Raw genomic sequence first — 24269 nt, 5'->3', positions numbered from 1 at the left:
GGAGTGGGTGTCCCATAGTATTTGCTTATGCTTTCCAAGCAAAAGCTGCCAAAATTAGGACGTAGCAACTTGCAATGCCCCTTACAAGAGCCATGCAGTACAGCATATTACAAACATAAGTCCCATTTTTGGGGAGTGGGTGTCCCATAGTATTTGCTTAAGCTTTCCCAGCAAAAGCTGCCAATAATTAGGATGGAGCAACTTGCAATGCCCCTTACAAGAGCCATGCAGTACAGCATATTACAAACATAAATCCCATTATTGGGGAGTGGGTGTCCCATAGTATTTGCTTATGCTTTCCCAGCAAAAGCTGCCAAAAAGTAGGACGGAGCAACTTGCAATGCCCCTTACAAGAGCCATGCAGTACAGCATAATACAAACATAAGTCCCATTATTGGGGAGTGGGTGTCCCATAGTATTTGCTTATGCTTTCCCAGCAAAAGCTGCCAAAAATTAGGACGTAGCAACTTGCAATGCCCCTTACAAGAGCCATGCAGTACAGCAAATTGCACACATAAGTCCAATTATTGGGGAGTGGGTGTCCCATAGTATTTGCTTATGCTTTCCCAGCAAAAGCTGCCAAAAATTAGGACGGAGCAACTTGCAATGCCCCTTACAAGAGCCATGCAGTACAGCATATTACAAACATAAGTCCCATTATTGGGGAGTGGGTGTCCCATAGTATTTGCTTATGCTTTCCCAGCAAAAGCTGCCAAAAATTAGGACGGAGCAACTTGCAAAGCCCCTTACAAGAGATATGCAGTACAGCATATTACAAACATAAGTCCCATTATTGGGGAGTGGGTGTCCCATAGTATTTGCTTATGCTTTCCCAGCAAAAGCTGCCAAAAAGTAGGACGGAGCAACTTGCAATGCCCCTTACAAGAGCCATGCAGTACAGCATATTACAAACATAAGTCCCATTATTGGGGAGTGGGTGTCCCATAGTATTTGCTTATGCTTTCCAAGCAAAAGCTGCCAAAATTAGGACGTAGCAACTTGCAATGCCCCTTACAAGAGCCATGCAGTACAGCATATTACAAACATAAGTCCCATTATTGGGGAGTGGGTGTCCCATAGTATTTGCTTATGCTTTCCCAGCAAAAGCTGCCAAAAATTAGGACTGAGCAACTTGCAATGCCCCTTACAAGAGCCATGCAGTACAGCATAATACAAACATAAGTCTCATTATTGGGGAGTGGGTGTCCCATAGTATTTGCTTATGCTTTCCCAGCAAAAGCTGCCAAAAATTAGGACGGAGCAACTTGCAATGCCCCTTACAAGAGCCATGCAGTACAGCATAATACAAACATAAGTCCCATTATTGGGGAGTGGGTGTCCCATAGTATTTGCTTATGCTTTCCCAGCAAAAACTGCCAAAATTTAGGATGGAGCAACTTACAATGCCCCTTACAAGAGCCATGCAGTACAGCATATTACAAACATAAGTCCCATTATTGGGGAGTGGGTGTCCCATAGTATCTGCTTATGCTTTCCCAGCAAAAGCTGCCAAAAATTTGGACGGAGCAACTTGCAATGCCCCTTACAAGAGCCATGCAGTACAGCATATTACAAACATAAGTCCCATTATTGGGGAGTGGGTGTCCCATAGTATTTGCTTATGCTTTCCCAGCAAAAGCTGCCAAAAATTAGGACGGAGCAACTTGCAATGCCCCTTACAAGAGCCATGCAGTACAGCATATTACAAACATAAGTCCCATTATTGGGGAGTGGGTGTCCCATAGTATTTGCTTATGCTTTCCCAGCAAAAGCTGCCAAAAATTAGGACGGAGCAACTTGCAATGCCGCTTACAAGAGCCATGCAGTACAGCATATTACAAACATAAGTCCCATTATTGGGGAGTGGGTGTCCCATAGTATTTGCTTATGCTTTCCCAGCAAAAGCTGCTAAAAATTAGGACGGAGCAACTTGCAATGCCCCTTACAAGAGCCATGCAGTACAGCATAATACAAACATAAGTCCCATTATTGGGGAGTGGGTGTCCCATAGTATTTGCTTATGCTTTCCCAGCAAAAGCTGCCAAAAATTAGGACGTAGCAACTTGCAATGCCCCTTACAAGAGCCATGCAGTACAGCAAATTGCACACATAAGTCCAATTATTGGGGAGTGGGTGTCCCATAGTATTTGCTTATGCTTTCCCAGCAAAAGCTGCCAAAAATTAGGACGGAGCAACTTGCAATGCCCCTTACAAGAGCCATGCAGTACAGCATATTACAAACATAAGTCCCATTATTTGGGAGTGGGTGTCCCATAGTATTTGCTTATGCTTTCCCAGCAAAAGCTGCCAAAAATTAGGACGGAGCAACTTGCAAAGCCCCTTACAAGAGATATGCAGTACAGCATATTACAAACATAAGTCCCATTATTGGGGAGTGGGTGTCCCATAGTATTTGCTTATGCTTTCCCAGCAAAAGCTGCCAAAAAGTAGGACGGAGCAACTTGCAATGCCCCTTACAAGAGCCATGCAGTACAGCATATTACAAACATAAGTCCCATTATTGGGGAGTGGGTGTCCCATAGTATTTGCTTATGCTTTCCAAGCAAAAGCTGCCAAAATTAGGACGTAGCAACTTGCAATGCCCCTTACAAGAGCCATGCAGTACAGCATATTACAAACATAAGTCCCATTTTTGGGGAGTGGGTGTCCCATAGTATTTGCTTAAGCTTTCCCAGCAAAAGCTGCCAGTAATTAGGATGGGGCAACTTGCAATGCCCCTTACAAGAGCCATGCAGTACAGCATATTACAAACATAAGTCCCATTATTGGGGAGTGGGTGTCCCATAGTATTTGCTTATGCTTTCCCAGCAAAAGCTGCCAAAAAGTAGGACGGAGCAACTTGCAATGCCCCTTACAAGAGCCATGCAGTACAGCATAATACAAACATAAGTCCCATTATTGGGGAGTGGGTGTCCCATAGTATTTGCTTATGCTTTCCCAGCAAAAGCTGCCAAAAATTAGGACGTAGCAACTTGCAATGCCCCTTACAAGAGCCATGCAGTACAGCAAATTGCACACATAAGTCCAATTATTGGGGAGTGGGTGTCCCATAGTATTTGCTTATGCTTTCCCAGCAAAAGCTGCCAAAAATTAGGACGGAGCAACTTGCAATGCCCCTTACAAGAGCCATGCAGTACAGCATATTACAAACATAAGTCCCATTATTGGGGAGTGGGTGTCCCATAGTATTTGCTTATGCTTTCCCAGCAAAAGCTGCCAAAAATTAGGACAGAGCAACTTGCAAAGCCCCTTACAAGAGATATGCAGTACAGCATATTACAAACATAAGTCCCATTATTGGGGAGTGGGTGTCCCATAGTATTTGCTTATGCTTTCCCAGCAAAAGCTGCCAAAAAGTAGGACGGAGCAACTTGCAATGCCCCTTACAAGAGCCATGCAGTACAGCATATTACAAACATAAGTCCCATTATTGGGGAGTGGGTGTCCCATAGTATTTGCTTATGCTTTCCAAGCAAAAGCTGCCAAAATTAGGACGTAGCAACTTGCAATGCCCCTTACAAGAGCCATGCAGTGCAGCATATTACAAACATAAGTCCCATTTTTGGGGAGTGGGTGTCCCATAGTATTTGCTTAAGCTTTCCCAGCAAAAGCTGCCAATAATTAGGATGGAGCAACTTGCAATGCCCCTTACAAGAGCCATGCAGTACAGCATATTACAAACATAAGTCCCATTATTGGGGAGTGGGTGTCCCATAGTATTTGCTTATGCTTTCCCAGCAAAAGCTGCCAAAAAGTAGGACGGAGCAACTTGCAATGCCCCTTACAAGAGCCATGCAGTACAGCATAATACAAACATAAGTCCCATTATTGGGGAGTGGGTGTCCCATAGTATTTGCTTATGCTTTCCCAGCAAAAGCTGCCAAAAATTAGGACGTAGCAACTTGCAATGCCCCTTACAAGAGCCATGCAGTACAGCAAATTGCACACATAAGTCCAATTATTGGGGAGTGGGTGTCCCATAGTATTTGCTTATGCTTTCCCAGTAAAAGCTGCCAAAAATTAGGACGGAGCAACTTGCAATGCCCCTTACAAGAGCCATGCAGTACAGCATATTACAAACATAAGTCCCATTATTGGGGAGTGGGTGTCCCATAGTATTTGCTTATGCTTTCTCAGCAAAAGCTGCCAAAAATTAGGACGCAGCAACTTGCAATGCCCCTTACAAGAGCCATGCAGTACAGAATATTACAAACATAAGTCCCATTATTGGGGAGTGGGTGTCCCATAGTAGTTGCTTATGCTTTCCCAGCAAAAACTGCCAAAAATTAGGATGGAGCAACTTGCAATGCCCCTTACAAGAGCCATGCAGTACAGCATATTACAAACATAAGTCCCATTATTGGGGAGTGGGTGTCCCATAGTATTTGCTTATGCTTTCCCAGCAAAAGCTACCAAAAATTAGGACTGAGCAACTTGCAATGCCCCTTACAAGAGCCATGCAGTACAGCATAATACAAACATAAGTCCAATTAATGGGGAGTGGGTGTCCCATAGTATTTGCTTATGCTTTCCCAGCAAAAGCTGCCAAAAATGAGGACGGAGCAACTTGCAATGCCCCTTACAAGAGCCATGCAGTACAGCAAATTACACACATAAGTCCAATTATTGGGGAGTGGGTGTCCCATAGTATTTGCTTAAGCTTTCCCAGCAAAAGCTGCCAAAAATTAGGATGGAGCAACTTGCAATGTCCCTTACAAGAGCCATGCAGTACAGCATATTACAAACATAAGTCCCATTATTGGGGAGTGGGTGTCCCATAGTATTTGCTTATGCTTTCCCAGCAAAAGCTGCCAAAAATTAGGACGGAGCAACTTGCAATGCCCTTTACAAGAGCCATGCAGTACAGCATATTACAAACATAAGTCCCATTATTGGGGAGTGGGTGTCCCATAGTATTTGCTTATGCTTTCCCAGCAAAAGCTGCCAAAAAGTAGGACGGAGCAACTTGCAATGCCCCTTACAAGAGCCATGCAGTACAGCATATTACAAACATAAGTCCCATTATTGGGGAGTGGGTGTCCCATAGTATTTGCTTATGCTTTCCAAGGAAAAGCTGCCAAAATTAGGACGTAGCAACTTGCAATGCCCCTTACAAGAGCCATGCAGTACAGCATATTACAAACATAAGTCCCATTTTTGGGGAGTGGGTGTCCCATAGTATTTGCTTAAGCTTTCCCAGCAAAAGCTGCCAATAATTAGGATGGAGCAACTTGCAATGCCCCTTACAAGAGCCATGCAGTACAGCATATTACAAACATAAGTCCCATTATTGGGGAGTGGGTGTCCCATAGTATTTGCTTATGCTTTCCCAGCAAAAGCTGCTAAAAATTAGGAAGGAGCAACTTGCAATGCCCCTTACAAGAGCCATGCAGTACAGCATAATACAAACATAAGTCCCATTATTGGGGAGTGGGTGTCCCATAGTATTTGCTTATGCTTTCCCAGCAAAAGCTGCCAAAAATTAGGACGTAGCAACTTGCAATGCCCCTTACAAGAGCCATGCAGTACAGCAAATTGCACACATAAGTCCAATTATTGGGGAGTGGGTGTCCCATAGTATTTGCTTAAGCTTTCCCAGCAAAAGCTGCCAAATATTAGGACGGAGCAACTTGCAATGCCCCTTACAAGAGCCATGCAGTACAGCATATTACAAACATAAGTCCCATTATTGGGGAGTGGGTGTCCCATAGTATTTGCTTATGCTTTCCCAGCAAAAGCTGCCAAAAATTAGGACGGATCAACTTGCAATGCCCCTTACAAGAGCCATGCAGTACAGCATATTACAAACATAAGTCCCATTATTGGGGAGTGGGTGTCCCATAGTATTTGCTTATGCTTTCCCAGCAAAAACTGCCAAAAATTAGGATGGAGCAACTTGCAATGCCCCTTACAAGAGCCATGCAGTACAGCATATTACAAACATAAGTCCCATTATTGGGGAGTGGGTGTCCCATAATATTTGCTTATGCTTTCCCAGCAAAAGCTGCCAAAAATTAGGACTGAGCAACTTGCAATGCCCCTTACAAGAGCCATGCAGTACAGCATAATACAAACATAAGTCCCATTATTGGGGAGTGGGTGTCCCATAGTATTTGCTTATGCTTTCCCAGCAAAAGCTGCCAAAAATTAGGACGGAGCAACTTGCAATGCCCCTTACAAGAGCCATGCAGTACAGCATATTACAAACATAAGTCCCATTATTGGGGAGTGGGTGTCCCATAGTATTTGCTTATGCTTTCCCAGCAAAAGCTGCCAAAAATTAGGACGGAGCAACTTGCAATGCCCCTTACAAGAGCCATGCAGTACAGCATATTACAAACATAAGTCCCATTATTGGGGAGTGGGTGTCCCATAGTATTTGCTTATGCTTTCCCAGCAAAAGCTGCCAAAAATTAGGACTGAGCAACTTGCAATGCCCCTTACAAGAGCCATGCAGTACAGCATAATACAAACATAAGTCTCATTATTGGGGAGTGGGTGTCCCATAGTATTTGCTTATGCTTTCCCATCAAAAGCTGCCAAAAATTAGGACGGAGCAACTTTCAATGCCCCTTACAAGAGCCATGCAGTACAGCATATTACAAACATAAGTCCCATTATTGGGGAGTGGGTGTCCCATAGTATTTGCTTATGCTTTCCCAGCAAAAGCTGCCAAAAATTAGGACGGAGCAACTTGCAATGCCCCTTACAAGAGCCATGCAGTACAGCATAATACAAACATAAGTCCCATTATTGGGGAGTGGGTGTCCCATAGTATTTGCTTATGCTTTCCCAGCAAAAGCTGCCAAAAATTAAGACGGAGCAACTTGCAATGCCCCTTACAAGAGCCATGCAGTACAGCAAATTGCACACAAAAGTCCAATTATTGGGGAGTGGGTGTCCCATAGTATTTGCTTATGCTTTCCCAGCAAAAGCTGCCAAAAATTAGGACGGAGCAACTTGCAATGCCGCTTACAAGAGCCATGCAGTACAGCATATTACAAACATAAGTCCCATTATTGGGGAGTTGGTGTCCCATAGTATTTGCTTATGCTTTCCTAGCAAAAGCTGCCAAAAATTAGGACGGAGCAACTTGCAATGCCCCTTACAAGAGCCATACAGTACAGCATATTACAAACATAAGTCCCATTATTGGGGAGTGGGTGTCCCATAGTATTTGCTTATGCTTTCCCAGCAAAAGCTGCCAAAAATAAGGACAGAGGAACTTACCATGCTGGCACCCTGGTGGTATAGTGGTGTTGGAGGCTAAGGATAAGGAGAAGAAGATTAAACAGCCGAAACAAGGAAGCGTATACCCATGTGTGGGTGTGAAGCGGTGCATGTGAATACACCTCCCGAAATAACACAGTGGATTTGACTTTATGTTACTCTGCTGTCATTTGGTGGTGATGAGAAGTCTGGCCCAATCCAGCCCTTGTTCATTTTGATAAGGGTCAGCTTGTCAGCATTGTCAGTTGACAGGCGAGTGCGCTTATCAGTTATAATTCCCCCAGCGGCACTAAAAACACGCTCCGATAACACGCAAGCGGCAGGGCAGGCCAGGACCTCCAAGGCGTACAGAGCGAGTTCATTCCAAGTGTCCAGCTTGGATACCCAATAATAAAAAGGCACAGAGGAATCATGGAGGACGCTGGTACGATCGGCAAGGTATTCCCTCACCATCTTTTGAAACTTTCCACTCCTTGTGAGAGTACCCCGCGCCTCAGGGCCTGTAAGCTGGGCGGGTGTCAGAAAACTGTCCCAGAACGTTGACAGTGTTCCCCTGTCTCTGCTGGATTGGAGTTGCATCTCTCTCGCCTGTACGCCTTGGTTGGGCAACGAACTGTGACCTCTGCCGCTAGCGTGTTCAGATGGGAATTTTTTTAAGAGTTCTGCAGCAAGGGCCTTCTGGTATTGCCCCATTTTTGTAGACCTCTCCACCTCAGGAATAAGAGAGTGAAAGTTCTCCTTGTAGCGGGGGTCTACAAGTGTCACCAACCAGTAATGACTGTCACCCAACATTTTGACAACGCGAGGGTCACGGTTAAGGCAGCGTAACATAAAGTCAGCCATGCGTGCCAGACTGGTAACGGGCAAGATTTCCGTGTACTCACCAAGATGACGACTGATCATGCTCTCCTCCTCCTCCTCCTCCTCCTCTTCCTCCTCCCCCCTGTCCTCAGGCCACCCACGCTGAACCGATGGTATGACACTTGTACAGGTACTACCGTCTACAACGCATGATAGCAGCTCCTGTTCTTCCTCCTCCTCCTCCTCCTCCTCCTCCTCTCCCTCATTGTCCCCCAATGCACGTTGGGATGAGATGAGGCTGGGCTGTGTGTAATCGCCCGCTACGGCTTCTTGATCCATCTCATCATACTCTGGCTGCAATGCCTCCTCTTTAATTCTCTGCAGAGAGCGTTGCAAAAGACAGACAAGTGGGATGCTGACACTAATGATGGCGTCATCGTCACTCACCATCTTGGTGGCCTCCTCAAAGTTTGTCAGGATGGTACATATGTCAGACATCCAGGTCCACTTCTGAGGTCTTATGTGTGGAGTCTGACCTGAATATTGACGGCCTTGTTGCAGCTGGTACTCCACAACTGCTCTCTTCTGCTCACAAATCCTTTGCAACATGTGGAGGGTAGAGTTCCAACGTGTGGGGACATCACACACCAGTCGGTGTGCCAGAAGCTGCAAACGCTGCTGCAACACAGCAAGGGGGGCGGAAGCTGTAGCCGACTTGCGAAAATGAGCTGACAGGCGGCGTACTTTCACGAGCAGATCTGGCAACTCGGGGTACGATTTAAGAAACCGCTGAACCACGAGGTTAAGCACATGAGCCAGGCATGGTACGTGTGTGATCTCATCTCGCCTCAGAGCCGCCACCAGGTTACGGCCATTGTCACACACGACCATGCCGGGATGTAGGTTCAGTGGTCTCAGCCACAGATCTGCTTGCTCTTTCACAGCTGTCCACAACTCACAAGCAGTGTGAGGTTTATCACCTAAGCTTATGAGTTTCAGCACAGCCTGTTGCCGCTTGGCGGAGGCAGTACTGCAATGCTTCCAGCTTGTAACTGATGTGGTGATATCTGAGATGGAGGCTGAACATGAGGAGGAGGAGGAGGAGAATGCGCAGGAGCTATACACTGTGGGGGCAACTCTGACTGACATAGGGCCCGCAATCCTCGGTGTGGGGAGGATGTGTTCCGTCCCAAGGTCCGACTGGGTCCCGGCTTCCACTATGTTTACCCAGTGTGCCGTCAGAGAGATGTACCATCCCTGGCCACAAGCACTTGTCCACGTGTCCGTTGTCAGGTGGACTCTCCCAGAAACTGCGTTGTTGAGGGCACGGCAGATGCTTTGGGACACGTGCTTGTGTAGTGCGGGGATGGCACACCGGGCAAAATAGTGTCGGCTGGGGACCGAGTACCGAGGGACGGCCACCGCCATAAGATTGCGGAAGGATTCCGTCTTCACCAGCCTAAAAGGCAGCATTTCCAATGCAAGCAGTCGTGAAATGTGCGAATTTAGGACTGTGGCCTGTGGGGCGATAGCTGCGAATTTCCGCTTTCATTCAAAGGTCTGGGATATGGACAATTGAACGCTGCGGTGGGACGTGGACATGGACGTTGATGCTGTTTCTTGAGAAACTGCCATAACAAGTAAAGACTGAGAGGAGGGGGCATCTTTACATGCAGTATGGACAGGGGATTGCCTTGCACACACAACAGGGGGTTCTATTGCACGCACAACAGTGGAAGAAGCAGTGGTGACACCCGCTGACACTGGTCGTGGACCCTGGGTTTCGCCCCACAAAGTCGGGTGCTTTGCTGCCATGTGCCTGATCATGCTGGTGGTGGTCAGGCTGGTAGTTTTGTCACCCCTGCTGATGCTGGCATGGCAGGTGGAACATATGGCCTTTTGGGGTTATCAGCAGAGTCTTTAAAAAAATTCCAGACTCTGGAAGACTTACCGCTTGTACTGGCAACGTCCCTCGTGTTGGTGTTACGGGGAACGGTTGCCTGCCTTCTGTCTGCGGCCACCACACTGCTTCTTCCTGCCTGCTGGGATACTCTGCCTCCCTCCCCCTGTGTGCTGCTGGCCTCACTCTGCATGTCCTCCTTCCACGTTGGGTCAGTTACTAGATCATCCACCACCTCCTCCTCTTCCACTTGCGCACCACGATCCTCCTCCTCACTTCCTGGCAATTGTGTCTCGTCTTCGTCCACCTCTTGTGACAGATTGCCAATGTCGACTTCCTGTGGCCGTGGCTGTTCAAATATTTGGGCATCGCAACATGGGATCTCCTCTTCCACCACTTCAAGCGTATCAGGCGAAGGGCCCAAATATGGAAATGGACCAGTGAACAGCTCTTCAGAGTGTCCAAGTGTGGGATCACTTGCTGTCTGACGACACTCGGCATGGTGGGAGGAAGGAGCATCAGGGTGAGGAGGAGTATGCGGTCAAGACTCACGGCTACTAAGAGTTGACCGTGTGGAAGACAGACCGGAGGTGGTGGTGCCCAGGTAACTGGAAGTATTATCTGCTATCCAATTAATAACCTGTTCACACTGATCAGTTCTCAATACTGGTGTTGTTCTGTGCTTCCCTAGTAATTCGGTCAAGAAGTGGGAGCGAGAAGATGTGGCTGTTGGTTGTGGCACATTTTCACCTTGGCCACGGCTCCGTCCTCTACACGAACCATCACCAGAACGTCCACTTCCACGTCCCTTGCCATGCGCCTTGCCCATTGTAAATTAAGTAAAATAGCTTACACTTGCACTATCAATGGAAAAAGGGTAATAAAGAGTAGATTAGAACCGTGGAAGAGGAAAACCACAGTTATTGCTTACTGGGGTATACCACACTTTTTTAAATAGAGATATTTGCGGCTGAACAGTGAGCGACACACTCAAACTGCTTTTTTTTTAGATACCAAAGGTCCAAAACTGGATAGTACAGCGATTTGACCCGTGGAACTGCGAAACCACACTGGGATGTCGGGCCTAAACAAGACTATTTTCAACAGATATATTTTTGTGTCACAACAGTCAGGAGACACTACTGTTTTTCTTTACGGAAAAAAATACCAAAACATGAATAATAGAGATTTTTTACCGTGGGATGGCAAAACCACAGTTATTGTTTACTGGGGTATACAACATTTTTTAAATAGAGATATTTGTGGCTGAACAGTGAGCGACACACTCAAACTGCTTTTTTTTTAGATACCAAAGGCCCAAAACTGGACAGTACAGCGATTTGACCCGTGGAACTGCGAAACCACACTGGGATGTCGGGCCTACACAAGACTATTTTCAACAGATATATTTTTGTGTCACAACAGTCAGGAGACACTACTGTTTTTCTTTGCGGAAAAAACTATCAAAAGCTGAATAATAGAGATTTTTTACCGTGGGATGGCAAAACCACAGTTATTGTTTACTGGGGTATACCACACTTTTTTAAATAGAGATATTTGCAGCTGAACAGTGAGCGACACACTCAAACTGCTTTTTTTTTAGATACCAAAGGCCCAAAACTGGATAGTACAGCGATTTGACCCGTGGAACTGCGAAACCACACTGGGATGTCGGGCCTACACAAGACTATTTTCAACAGATATATTTTTGTGTCACAACAGTCAGGAGACACTACTGTTTGTCTTTACGGAAAAAACTACCAAAACCTGAATAATAGAGATTTTTTACCGTGGGATGGCAAAACCACAGTTATTGTTTACTGGGGTATACCACACTTTTTTAAATAGAGATATTTGCGGCTGAACAGTGAGCGACACACTCAAACTGCTTTTTTTTTAGATACCAAAGGCCCAAAACTGGATAGTACAGCGATTTGACCCGTGGAACTGCGAAACCACACTGGGATGTCGGGCCTACACAAGACTATTTTCAACAGATATATTTTTGTGTCACAACAGTCAGGAGACACTACTGTTTTTCTTTACGGAAAAAACTACCAAAAGCTGAATAATAGAGATTTTTTACCGTGGGATGGCAAAACCACAGTTATTGTTTACTGGGGTATACCACACTTTTTTAAATAGAGATATTTGCATCTGAACAGTGAGCGACACACTCAAACTGTTTTTTTTTTAGATACAAATGGCCCAAAATGGATAATACAGAGGTTTGAACCGTGGAAGTGCAAAACAACACTTCTGTTTCTCTAGCCTACACCAGACTATTTTCAACAGTTATATTTGTGTCTGAAAAATCAGAGACACGCCTTTTTTTTGGGGGGGGGGGGGACACACCAAACGGTTAATAAGACGGGTATTTGTACAGTGTGAAGGAGGAAAAAAAAAGGAGGATTTAGATGAAAAAAAAGGGATTTTTCCTGGCCCCCGACGCCTGGTGCTAAGTCCAGCAATTTCAGCAACAGGAGCACACAGGACTGTAATGCAGCGTTTGCTGGTATAACCACTGTGTCTCCTATACAGCCTGCCTGCCTGGTATCTGGGATGGATATTAGTCCTGAAAAGGACTGTTTGTTTGTTCTGGCAGCCTTTACAGACCCTACACTAACTATTTCGCAGTTTATATCTCTCCCTAAATCAGCAGCGCTGTCCATACACTGTTTAATCCGGAGCGACTGTGTTCAAGATGGCGGCGCCCCGTTTTAAATACTCGAGGTGACGCTGTGCGGCCAGCCAATCACTGTAATGCCCACAACCAACATGGCAGCAGCATTACAGTGACTGGCTGGCAATCCCTGCATGTTCATTGGCTCTGTAAAGAGCGCCAAACATGCAGGGCGGAGACCCGAGCTCCCGCCCGAGTAACCCGGAAATGCTCAGTGCTCGCCGAACATCCTGAGTAGCGTGATGCTCGGGCAAGTACCGAGCAGTGTCGAGCATGTTCGCTCAACACTAGTGATGATACATTAGGTGAGGGTAGAGCTGGTCGTGCAGCGGTGGTTACTGCTGTTTGTAGGCTTGTCGGAAGAGGTGGGTCTTCAGGTTTCTTTTGAAGGTTTCCACGGTCGGCGAGAGTCTGATGTGTTGGGGCAGAGAGTTCCAGAGTAGGGGGGATGCACATGAGAAATCTTGTATACGATTGTGGGAGGAGGAGATAATTGGGGAGTAGAGAAGGAGATCTTGTGAGGATCGGAGGTTGCATGCAGGTAAGTACCAGGAGACTAGGTCACAGATGTATGGGGGAGACAGGTTGTGGATGGCTTTGTATGCCATGGTTAGAGTTTTGAACTGGATTCTCTGGGCAATGGGGAGCCAGTGAAGAGATTGACAGAGATGGGAGGCCGGGGAATAGCGGGGTGACAGGTGAATTAGTCGAGCAGCAGAGTTTAGGATAGATTGGAGAGGCGCAAGAGTGTTGTAAGGGAGGCCACGGAGCAGGAGGTTGCAGTAGTCGAGGCGGGATATGATGAGGGCATGCACTAGTGTTTTTGCAGAGTCTTTGCTGAGGAAAGCACGGATCCGGGAGATGTTTTTGAGTTGGAGTCGGCAGGAAGTGGAAAGGGCTTGGATATGTGGCTTGAAGGAGAGATCAGAGTCCAGGGTTACTCCAAGGCAGCGAGCTTGTGGGACTGGGGAGAGTGAACAGCCATTGACGTTGATGGTTAGGTCAGAAGGGGGATGTGAATGAGAGGGTGGAAAGATGATGAACTCTGTTTTATCCATGTTGAGTTTTAGAAATCTGTCAGAGAAGAAGGATGACATGGCGGACAGACATTGTGGGATTTTGGTTAGTAGGGAGGAGATATCGGGTCCAGAGAGGTAGATCTGTGTGTTGTCAGCATAGAGGTGATACTGAAAACCGTGAGACTCTATGAGCTGTCCCAGGCCAAAGGTGTAGATGGAGAAGAGCAGAGGTCCTAGAACTGAAACTTGGGGGACACCGACAGATAGGGGGCGAGATGAGGAGGTGGTGCGTGAGAGGGAGACGCTGAATGTCCTGTCTGTTAAGCAAGATAGAGCCAAGTCCAAGATGAGAGAATCTGGAGTAAGAGGGAATGGTCCACTGTGTCAAAGGCAGATGACAGGTCCAGAAGGAGGAGGATGGAGTAGTGTCGCTTGGATTTGGCATTCAGTAGGTCGTTGGTGACTTTGGTCAGGGCAGTTTCAGTCGAGTGATGCGGTCGGAAGCCAGATTGCAGGCGGTCGAAGAGGGAGCAGGAGGAGAGGTGGGAGGACAGTTCAAGGTGGACATGTTGTTCTAGTAGTTTTGAGGCAAAGGGGAGGAGTGATATGGGGCGGTAGCTAGTCAGAGAGGAAGGGTCAAGGGAGGGCTTTTTGAGGATGGGTGTGATTGCGGCATGTTTGAAACATGAGGGGAAGACACCGGTTGTTAGTGACAGATTGAAGAGGTGGGTTAGGGTTGGGATGAAGACTGGGGTAAGGTTAGTGATGAGGTGGGATGGGATTGGGTCAAGTTCGCAGGTGGTGAGGTGTGATTTGGAGAGTAAAGAGGAGACTTGACCTTCTGTAATGGTGGAGAAGTGGGGTTTGGAGGAGGAGGGTTGAATAGATATGAGGAGGGGTTGTGTGGACTTTATGAAAAAGTTTTGTCTGATGGTGTCAATCTTCTGTTTTAAGAATGAGGCAAAGTCGTCGGCTGAGATGAGAGAAGAGGGAGGAGGTGCTGGGGGACGAAGGAGAGAGTTGAAAGTGTTAAATAGCTGTTTAGGGTTGTGAGATAGGGAGGATATGAGAGATGAGAAGTAGGTTTGTTTTGCTGTAGTGAGTGCGGACTTGAAATTAGTGAGGGATTGCTTGAATGCGATGAAGTGCTCGATGGAGTGAGACCTTTTCCATCTCCGCTCCGCAACCCTGGAGGCCCGGCGCAGTTCTTTAGTAGGTTTAGTGTGCCAGGGTTGTCTGTTGAATGTGCGAGATGTGGTGTGTGTGAGAGGGGCGATCGAGTCTAGAGCTGCACCTATTGTGGTGTTATATGAGGCAGCAGCAACGTCTGCATCGTGTAAGGAATTTATGTCTGTAAGAGGGAGGAGGGATTCAGAGAGTGAGTGTAAGTCAAGGTGTTTGAGATTTCTCCGATGGGATGCAAGTTTGTGGAGTGGGGATTGTTGCCCCGGGGAGGAGAGAGAAGAGAATGTAAGTAGGCTGTGATCAAAGAGAGGGAGAGGTGAGTTAGAGAGGTTAGATAGGGAACAGAGGCGGGTGAAGATGAGGTCCAGTGTGTGGCCATCTTTGTGGGTGGGTGTGGAAGACCATTGAGTAAGTCTGAAGGAGCAAGTGAGAGATAGGAACTTAGAGACAGACGAGTGGGAAGTGTTAATGGGGATGTTGAAGTCACCCATTATGATAGTGGGGATGTCAGTGGAGAGGAAGTGAAGCAGCCAGGTTGTGAAGTGGTCTAAGAAGTTGGTGGCTTGTCCTGGGGGTCGGTAAACGATGGCCAGTTGGAGGCTTGACGGGGAATAGATGCGCACACAATGCACCTCAAAAGAGGGGAGTGTAACGGAGGGTGGCAGTGGGATTTCGGTGAAAGCGCAGTGTTCTGATAGGAGAAAACCTACGCCTCCGCCATGTTTGCCGTTGGGGCGGGGGGTGTGGGAAAGGTGGAATCCGCCATTTGAAAGTGCAGCTGGGGAGGCTGAGTCAGAGGGGGTGAGCCAGGTTTCAGTGATGGCGAGGAAGGAAAGTTTGTTTGTAATGAAAAGATCGTGGATGAAGGAAAGTTTGTTGCAGACAGAGCGAGCGTTCCATAGAGTTCCTGTTAGAGCAACTAAGGGAGTGGGGATTGGTTGGATGGGTATGAGGTTAGAAGGGTTGCGACAGTTTGTGGAAGGTCGTGGATAGGAGGAAGAAGTAACTGTGGGGATATGGCGAGGAGGACCAGAATTTGGAGAGATATCTCCAGCAGTGAGGAGGAGCAGAGAAAGTGGAGCAGAGCTTCTAAATATATAGGGCACATTAAACTATCAGGTGAAGGGCATTGTGGGAGCTGCATATGGCTAAATTAGCAGCTGGTCGTCTCACCAGGAGATGGCTGGGTGATCAAACACAGAGCTAGGACTCTAGTCTCTGCAGTTTAGCACCTCTAAAAATCAGATAAGATCTATAGTGGGGAAAGGACAGACATATGTGGGTATTGAATGGAGTGGGACAGATAAAGCAGAGAAGTTATGCAGAGCGTGTACCAGTGAGGTGAATCAGCAAAGCAGAGCATTAGATTACAGCAGTCATAGCAAGCAGAGAAGTTATGCAGAGCATGTACCAGTGAGGTGAATCAGCAAAGCAGAGCATTAGATTACAGCAGACACAGCAAGCAGAAAAGTTATGCAGAGCATGTACCAGTGAGGTGAATCAGCAAACCAGAGCATTAGATTACAGCAGACACAGCAAGCAGAGAAGTTATGCAGAGCATGTACCAGTGAGGTTATTCCTCTGCGACCTCAACCACTCTTCCAAGGGGCATTGATATTGCCTTTTATTCCACTGTAACCTCCACCACTGTTCTAAGGGGCATTAAAACCGTCTTGGTAAGCTACTGTGAACTCCACGTCTCTTCCACAGGGCATTGTTATTGTCTTTTTATTCCACTGCGACCTCCACCACTCAGCCAAGGGGCATTAAAACCGTCTTGTTAAGCTACTGTGATGTCCAAGTCTCTTCCATGGGACATTGATATTGTCTTTATATTCCACTGCAACCTCCACAACTCTTCCAAGAGGCATTGATATTGTCTTTTTATTCTACTGTAACCTCCACCACTCTTCCAAGGGACATTGATATTGTCTTTTTATTCCACTGCGACTTCCACCACTCTTCCAAGGGGCATTGATATTGTCTTTTTAATCCACTGCGACCTCCACCACTCTTACAAGGGGCATTAAAACCGTCTTGTTAAGCTACTGTGACCTACACGTCTCTTCCAAGGGGTCACTAAAACCGTTTGGTTAAACCACTCTGTACTCCACAGCTCTTCCAAGGGGCATTGATATTGTCTTTTTATTTCACTGTCACTTCCACCACTCTTTCAAGGGGCATTGATATTGTCTTTTTATTCCACTGTGACCTCCACCACTCTTCCAGGGGTCATTAAAACCGTCTTGTTAAGCTACTGCGACCTCTAAGTCTCTTCCAAGGGGCATTAAAACCGTATTGTTTAGCTACTGTGACCTCCACGTCTATTCCACGGTTCCTTAAAACCTTCTGGTTAAACCACTGTGAACTCGACAGCTCTTCCAAGGGGCATTGATATTGTCTTTTTATTTTACTGCGACCTCCACCACTCTTCCAAGGGGCATTAATATTGTCTTTTTATTTTACTGCGACCTCCACCACTCTTCCAAGGGGCATTAATATTGTCTTTTTATTCCACTGGGACCTCCACCACTCTTCCAAGGGTCACTGATATTGTCTTTTTATTCCACAGTAACCTCCACCACTCTTCCAAGGGGCATTGATATTGTCTTTTTATTCCACTGCGACCTACACCTCTCTTCCAAGGGGCATTAAAACCATCTTGTTAAGCTACTGTGACCTCCAAGTCTCTACCACAAGGCATTGATATTGTCTTTTTATTCCACTGCGACCTCCACATCTCTTCCAAGGGGAATTGATATTGTCTTTTTATTCCACTGCGACCTCAACCACTCTTCTAAGGGGCATTGATATTGTCTTTTTATTCTTCTGCGACGTCCACGACTCTTCAAAGGGGCATTAAAACCGTCTTGTTAAGCTACTGTGACCTCCAAGTTTCTTACACAGGGCATTGATATTGTCTTTTTATTCCACTGTAACCTCCACCACTCTTCCAAGGGGCATTGATATTGTCTTTTAAATCCACAACGATCTCCACCACTCTTCCAAGGGGCATTAAAACAGTCTTGTTAAGCTACTGTGACCTCCTCTTCTCTTCCAAGGGGCATTAAACCCATCTGGTTAAACACTCTGAACTCCACAGCTCTTACAAGAGGCATTGATATTGTCTTTTTATTCGACTGTAACATCCACCACTCCTCCAAGCGGCATTGATATTGTCTTTTTATTCCACTGCGACCTCCACCACTCTTGGAAGGGGCATTGATATTGTCTTTTTAATCCACTGCGACCTCCACCACTCTTCCAAGGTGCATTGATATTGTCTTTTTAATCCATTGTGACCGCCACGTCTCTTCCAAGGGGCTTTAAAACTGTCAATTTAAATTACTCTGAACTCAACAGCTCTTCCAAGGAGCACTGTTATTGTCTTTTTATTCCACTCTAACCTCCACCATTATTCCAAGAGGCATTGACATTATCTATTTAGTCCACTGCGACCTCCACCACTCTTCCAAGGGGCATTAAGACCATATTGTTAAGCTACAGTGACCTCCACAACTCTTCCATGGGGCATTGATATTGTCTTTTTATTCCACTGTAACCTCCACCACTCTTCCAAGGGGCATTGATTTTGTCTTTTTATTCCACTGCGACCTCTACCACTCTTCCAATGGGCATTGATATTGTCTTTTTAATCCACTGCAACCTCCACCACTCTTCCAAGGGGCATTAAAGCCGTCTTGTTAAGCTACTGTCACGTCCATGTCTATTCCACGGGGCATTGATATTGTCTTTTTATTCCACTGTAACCTCCACCACTCTTCCAAGTGGCATTGACATTGTCTTTTTATTCCACTGCGACTTCCACCTCTCTTCTAAGGGGCATTCATATTGTCTTTTTAATCCACTGCGACCTTCGCCACTCTTCCAAGGGGCATTAAAACAGTCTTGTTAAGCTACTGTGACCTCCACGTCTCTTCCAAGGGGCATTAAAACCGTCTGGTTAAACCACTCTGAACTCCACAGCTCTTCCAAGGGGCATTGATATTGTCTTTTTATTCCACTGTAACCTCCACCACTCTTCCAAGGGGCATTGATTTTGTCTTTTTATTCCACTGCGACCTCCACCACTCTTTCAATGGGCATTGTTATTGTCTTTTTAATCCCCTGCAACCTCCACCAGTCTTCCACTGGGCATTAAAACCGTCTTGTTAAGCTACTGTAACCTCCACGTCCCTTCCACGGGGCATTGGTATTGTCTTTTTATTCCAATGCGACCTCCACCACTCTTCCAAGGGGCATTAATATTGTATTTTTAATCCACTGCGAACTCCACCACTCTTCCAAGGGTCAATAAAACCGTCTTGTTATACTACTGTGACGTTGACTTCTATTCCAAGGGGCATTAAAACCATCTGGTTAAACCACTCTGAACTCCACAGCTCTTCCAAGGGGCATTTGTATTGTCTTTTTAGTCCACTCTAACCTCCACAACTCTTCCAAGGGGCATTGACGTTGTCTTTTTATTCCACTGCGACCTCCACCACTCCTCCAAGGGGCATTAAAACCATATTGTTAAGATACAGTGACCTCCACATCTCTTCCACGGGGCATTGATATTGTCTTTTTATTCCACTGTAACCTCCACCAATCTTCCAAGGGGCATTGATATTGTTTTTTTAATCCACTGCGACCTCCACCACTCTTCCAATGTGCATTAAAACCGTCTTGTTAAGTTACTGTGCCCTCCACTTCTATTCCACGGTGCCTTAAAACCTTCTGGTTAAACCACTGTGAACTCCACAGCTCTTCCAATGGGCATTGATATAGTCTTTTTATTCCACTGTAACCTCCAACACTCTTGCAAGGGGCATTGATGTTGTATTTTTATTTTACTGCGACCTCCACCACTCTTCCAAGGGGCATTAATATTGTCTTTGTATTCCACTGCGACCTCCACCACTCTTCCAAGGGTCATTGATATTGTCTTTTTATTCCACTCTAACCTCCAAACCTCCACCACTCTTCCAAGGGGCATTGATATTGTCTTTTTATTCCACTGCGACCTCCACCTCTCTTCCAAGGGGCATTAAAACCATCTTGTTAAGCTACTGTCACCTCCAAGTCTCTTCCACGAGGCATTGATATTGACTTTTTATTCCACTGCGACCTTCACATCTCTTCCAAGGGGAATTGATATTGTCTTTTTATTCCACTGCGACCTCCACCACTCTTCTAAAGGGCATTGATATTGTCTTTTTAATCCACTGCGACCTCCACCACTCCTCCAATGGGCATTAAAACAGTCTTGATAAGCTACTGTGACCTCCACTTCTCTTCCAAGGTGCATTAAACCGTCTGGTTAAACCTCTCTGTACTCCACAGCTCTTCCAAGAGGCATTGATATTGTCTTTTTATTCGATTGTAACCTCCACCACTCTTCCAAGGGGCATTGATATTGTCTCTGTTTTCCACTGCGACCTCCACCACTCTTCCAAGTGGCTTTGATATTGTCTTTTTTATCCACTGCGACCTCCACCACTGTTCCAATGGGCATAAAAACCGTCTTATTATGCTACTGTGACCTCCACGTCCCTTCCACGGGGCTTTCATATTGTCTTTTTATTCCATTGTGACCTCCACCACTCTTCCAAGGGGCATTAAAACCATCTTGTTAAGCTACTGTGACCTCCAAGTCTCTTCCAAGGGGCATTAAAACCGTCTGTTTAGACCGCTCTGAGCTCCACAGCTCTTCCAAGGGGCATTGACAATATCTATTTATTCCATTGTAACCTTCTTCACTCTTCCAAGTGCATTGATATTGTCTATTTATTCCTCTGCGACGTCCACGACTCTTCCAAGGGGCATTAAAACCGTCCTGTTAAGCTACTGTGACCTCTAAGTTTCTTACACAGGGCATTGATATTGTCTTTTTATTCCTCTGTAACCTCCACCACTCTTCCAAGGGGCATTAAGACCATCTTGTTAAGCAACAGTGACCTCCACAACTCTTCCATGGGGCATTGATATTGTCTTTTTATTCCACTGTAACCTCCACCACTGTTCCAAGGGGCATTGATTTTGTCTTTTTATTCCACTGCGACCTCTACCACTGTTCCAATGGGCAATGATATTGTCTTTTTAATCCACTGCAACCTCCACCACTCTTCCAAGGGGCATTAAAGCCGTCTTGTTAAGCTACTGTAACGTCCAAGTCTATTCCATGGGGCATTGATATTGTCTTTTTATTCCACTGCGACCTCCACCACTCTTCTAAGGGGCATTGATATTGTCTTTTAAATCCACAACGATCTCCACCACTCTTCCAAGGGGCATTAAAACAGTCTTGTTAAGCTACTGTGTCCTCCTCGTCTCTTCCAAGGGGCATTAAACCCATCTGGTTAAACACTCTGAACTCCACAGCTCTTACAAGAGGCATTGATATTGTCTTTTTATTCGACTGTAACATCCACCACTCCTCCAAGCGGCATTGATATTGTCTTTTTATTCCACTGCGACCTCCACCACTCTTGGAAGAGGCATTGATATTGTCTTTTTAATCCACTGCGACCTCCACCACTCTTCCAAGGTGCATTGATATTGTCTTTTTAATCCATTGTGACCTCCACGTCTCTTCCAAGGGGCATTAAAACTGTCAATTTAAATTACTCTGAACTCAACAGCTCTTCCAAGGAGTACTGTTATTGTCTTTTTATTCCACTCTAACCTCCACCATTATTCCAAGGGGCATTGACATTATCTATTTAGTCCACTGCGACCTCCACCACTCTTCCAAGGGGCATTAAGACCATATTGTTAAGCTACAGTGACCTCCACAACTCTTCCATGGGGCATTGATATTGTCTTTTTATTCCACTGTAACCTCCACCACTCTTCCAAGGGGCATTGATTTTGTCTTTTTATTCCACTGCGACCTCTACCACTCTTCCAATGGGCATTGATATTGTCTTTTTAATCCACTGCAACCTCCACCACTTTTCCAAGGGGCATTAAAGCAGTCTTGTTAAGCTACTGTCACGTCCATGTCTTTTCCACGGGGCATTGATATTGTCTTTTTATTCCACTGTAACCTCCACCACTCTTCCAAGTGGCATTGACATTGTCTTTTTATTCCACTGCGACTTCCACCTCTCTTCTAAGGGGCATTCATATTGTCTTTTTAATCCACTGCGACCTTCGCCACTCTTCCAAGGGGCATTAAAACAGTCTTGTTAAGCTACTGTGACCTCCACGTCTCTTCCAAGGGGCATTAAAACCGTCTGGTTAAACCACTCTGAACTCCACAGCTCTTCCAAGGGGCATTGATATTGTCTTTTTATTCCACTGTAACCTCCACCACTCTTCCAAGGGGCATTGATTTTGTCTTTTTATTCCACTGCGACCTCCACCACTCTTTCAATGGGCATTGTTATTGTCTTTTTAATCCCCTGCAACCTCCACCAGTCTTCCACTGGGCATTAAAACCGTCTTGTTAAGCTACTGTAACCTCCACGTCCCTTCCACGGGGCATTGGTATTGTCTTTTTATTCCAATGCGACCTCCACCACTCTTCCAAGGGGCATTAATATTGAAATTTTTAATCCACTGCGAACTCCACCACTCTTCCAAGGGTCATTAAAACCGTCTTGTTATACTACTGTGACGTTGACTTCTCTTCCAAGGGGCATTAAAACCATCTGGTTAAACCACTCTGAACTCCCCAGCTCTTCCAAGGGGCATTTGTATTGTCTTTTTAGTCCACTCTAACCTGCACAACTCTTCCAAGGGGCATTGATATTGTCATTTTATTCCAATGTAACCTCCACCACTCTTCCAAGGGGCATTGATTTTGTCTTTTTATTCCACTGCGACCTCTACCACCCTTCCAATGGGCATTGATATTGTCTTTTTAATCCACTTCGACCTCCTCCACTCTTCCAAGGGGCATAAAAACAGTCTTGTTAAGCTACTGTGATCTCCACGTTTCTTCCAAGGGGCATTAAAACTGTCTGGTAAAACCACTCTGAACTCCACAGCTCTTCCAAGGGTCATTGATATTGTCTTTTTATTCCACTGTAACCTCCAGCACTCTTCCAAGTGGCACTGACACTGTCTTGTTATTCCACTGCGACTTCCACCTCTCTTCTAAGGGGCATAGATATTGTCTTTTTAATCCACTTCGACCTCCACCACTCTTCCAAGGGGCATAAAAACAGTCTTGTTAAGCTACTGTGACCTCCACGTCTCTTCCAAGGGGCATTAAAACTGTCTGGTAAAACCACTCTGAACTCCGCAGCTCTTCCAAGGGGCATTGATATTGTCTTTTTATTCCACTGTAACCTCCAGCACTCTTCCAAGTGGCACTGACATTGTCTTTTTATTCCAATGCGACTTCCACCTCTCTTCTAAGGGGCATTGATATTGTCTTTTTAATCCACTTCGACCTCCACCACTCTTCCAAGGGGCATAAAAGCAGTCTTGTTAAGCTACTGTGACCTCCACGTCTCATCCAAGGGGCATTAAAACTGTCTGGTAAAACCACTCTGAACTCCACAGCTCTTCCAAGGGGCATTTGTATTGTCTTTTTATTCCACTCTAACCTCCACAACTCTTCCAAGGGGCGTTGACGTTGTCTTTTTATTCCACTGCGACCTCCACCACTCCTCCAAGGGGCATTAAAACCATATTGTTAAGATACAGTGACCTCCACATCTCTTCCACGGGGCATTGATATTGTCTTTTTATTCCACTGTAACCTCCACCAATCTTCCAAGGGGCATTGATATTGTTTTTTTAATCCACTGCGACCTCCACCACTCTTCCAATGTGCATTAAAACCGTCTTGTTAAGTTACTGTGCCCTCCACGTCTATTCCACGGTGCCTTAAAACCTTCTGGTTAAACCACTGTGAACTCCACAGCTCTTCCAATGGACATTGATATAGTCTTTTTATTCCACTGTAACCTCCAACACTCTTGCAAGGGGCATTGATATTGTATTTTTATTTTACTGCGACCTCCACCACTCTTCCAAGGGGCATTAATATTGTCTTTGTATTCCACAGCGACCTCCACCACTCTTCCAAGGGTCATTGATATTGTCTTTTTATTCCACTCTAACCTCCAAACCTCCACCACTCTTCCAAGGGGCATTGATATTGTCTTTTTATTCCACTGCGACCTCCACCTCTCTTCCAAGGGGCATTAAAACCATCTTGTTAAGCTACTGTCACCTCCAAGTCTCTTCCACGAGGCATTGATATTGACTTTTTATTCCACTGCGACCTTCACATCTCTTCCAAGGGGAATTGATATTGTCTTTTTATTCCACTGCGACCTCCACCACTCTTCTAAAGGGCATTGATATTGTCTTTTTAATCCACTGCGACCTCCACCACTCTTCCAAGGGGCATTAAAACAGTCTTGATAAGCTACTGTGACCTCCACTTCTCTTCCAAGGTGCATTAAAC

The sequence above is a fragment of the Phyllobates terribilis genome, unplaced genomic scaffold (genome assembly GCF_046119375.1).
Source record: "Phyllobates terribilis strain yellow unplaced genomic scaffold, ASM4611937v1 Scaffold_28__1_contigs__length_16237799, whole genome shotgun sequence".
Classification (NCBI taxonomy): domain Eukaryota; kingdom Metazoa; phylum Chordata; class Amphibia; order Anura; family Dendrobatidae; genus Phyllobates; species Phyllobates terribilis.
This window is presented reverse-complemented; position numbering follows the sequence as displayed.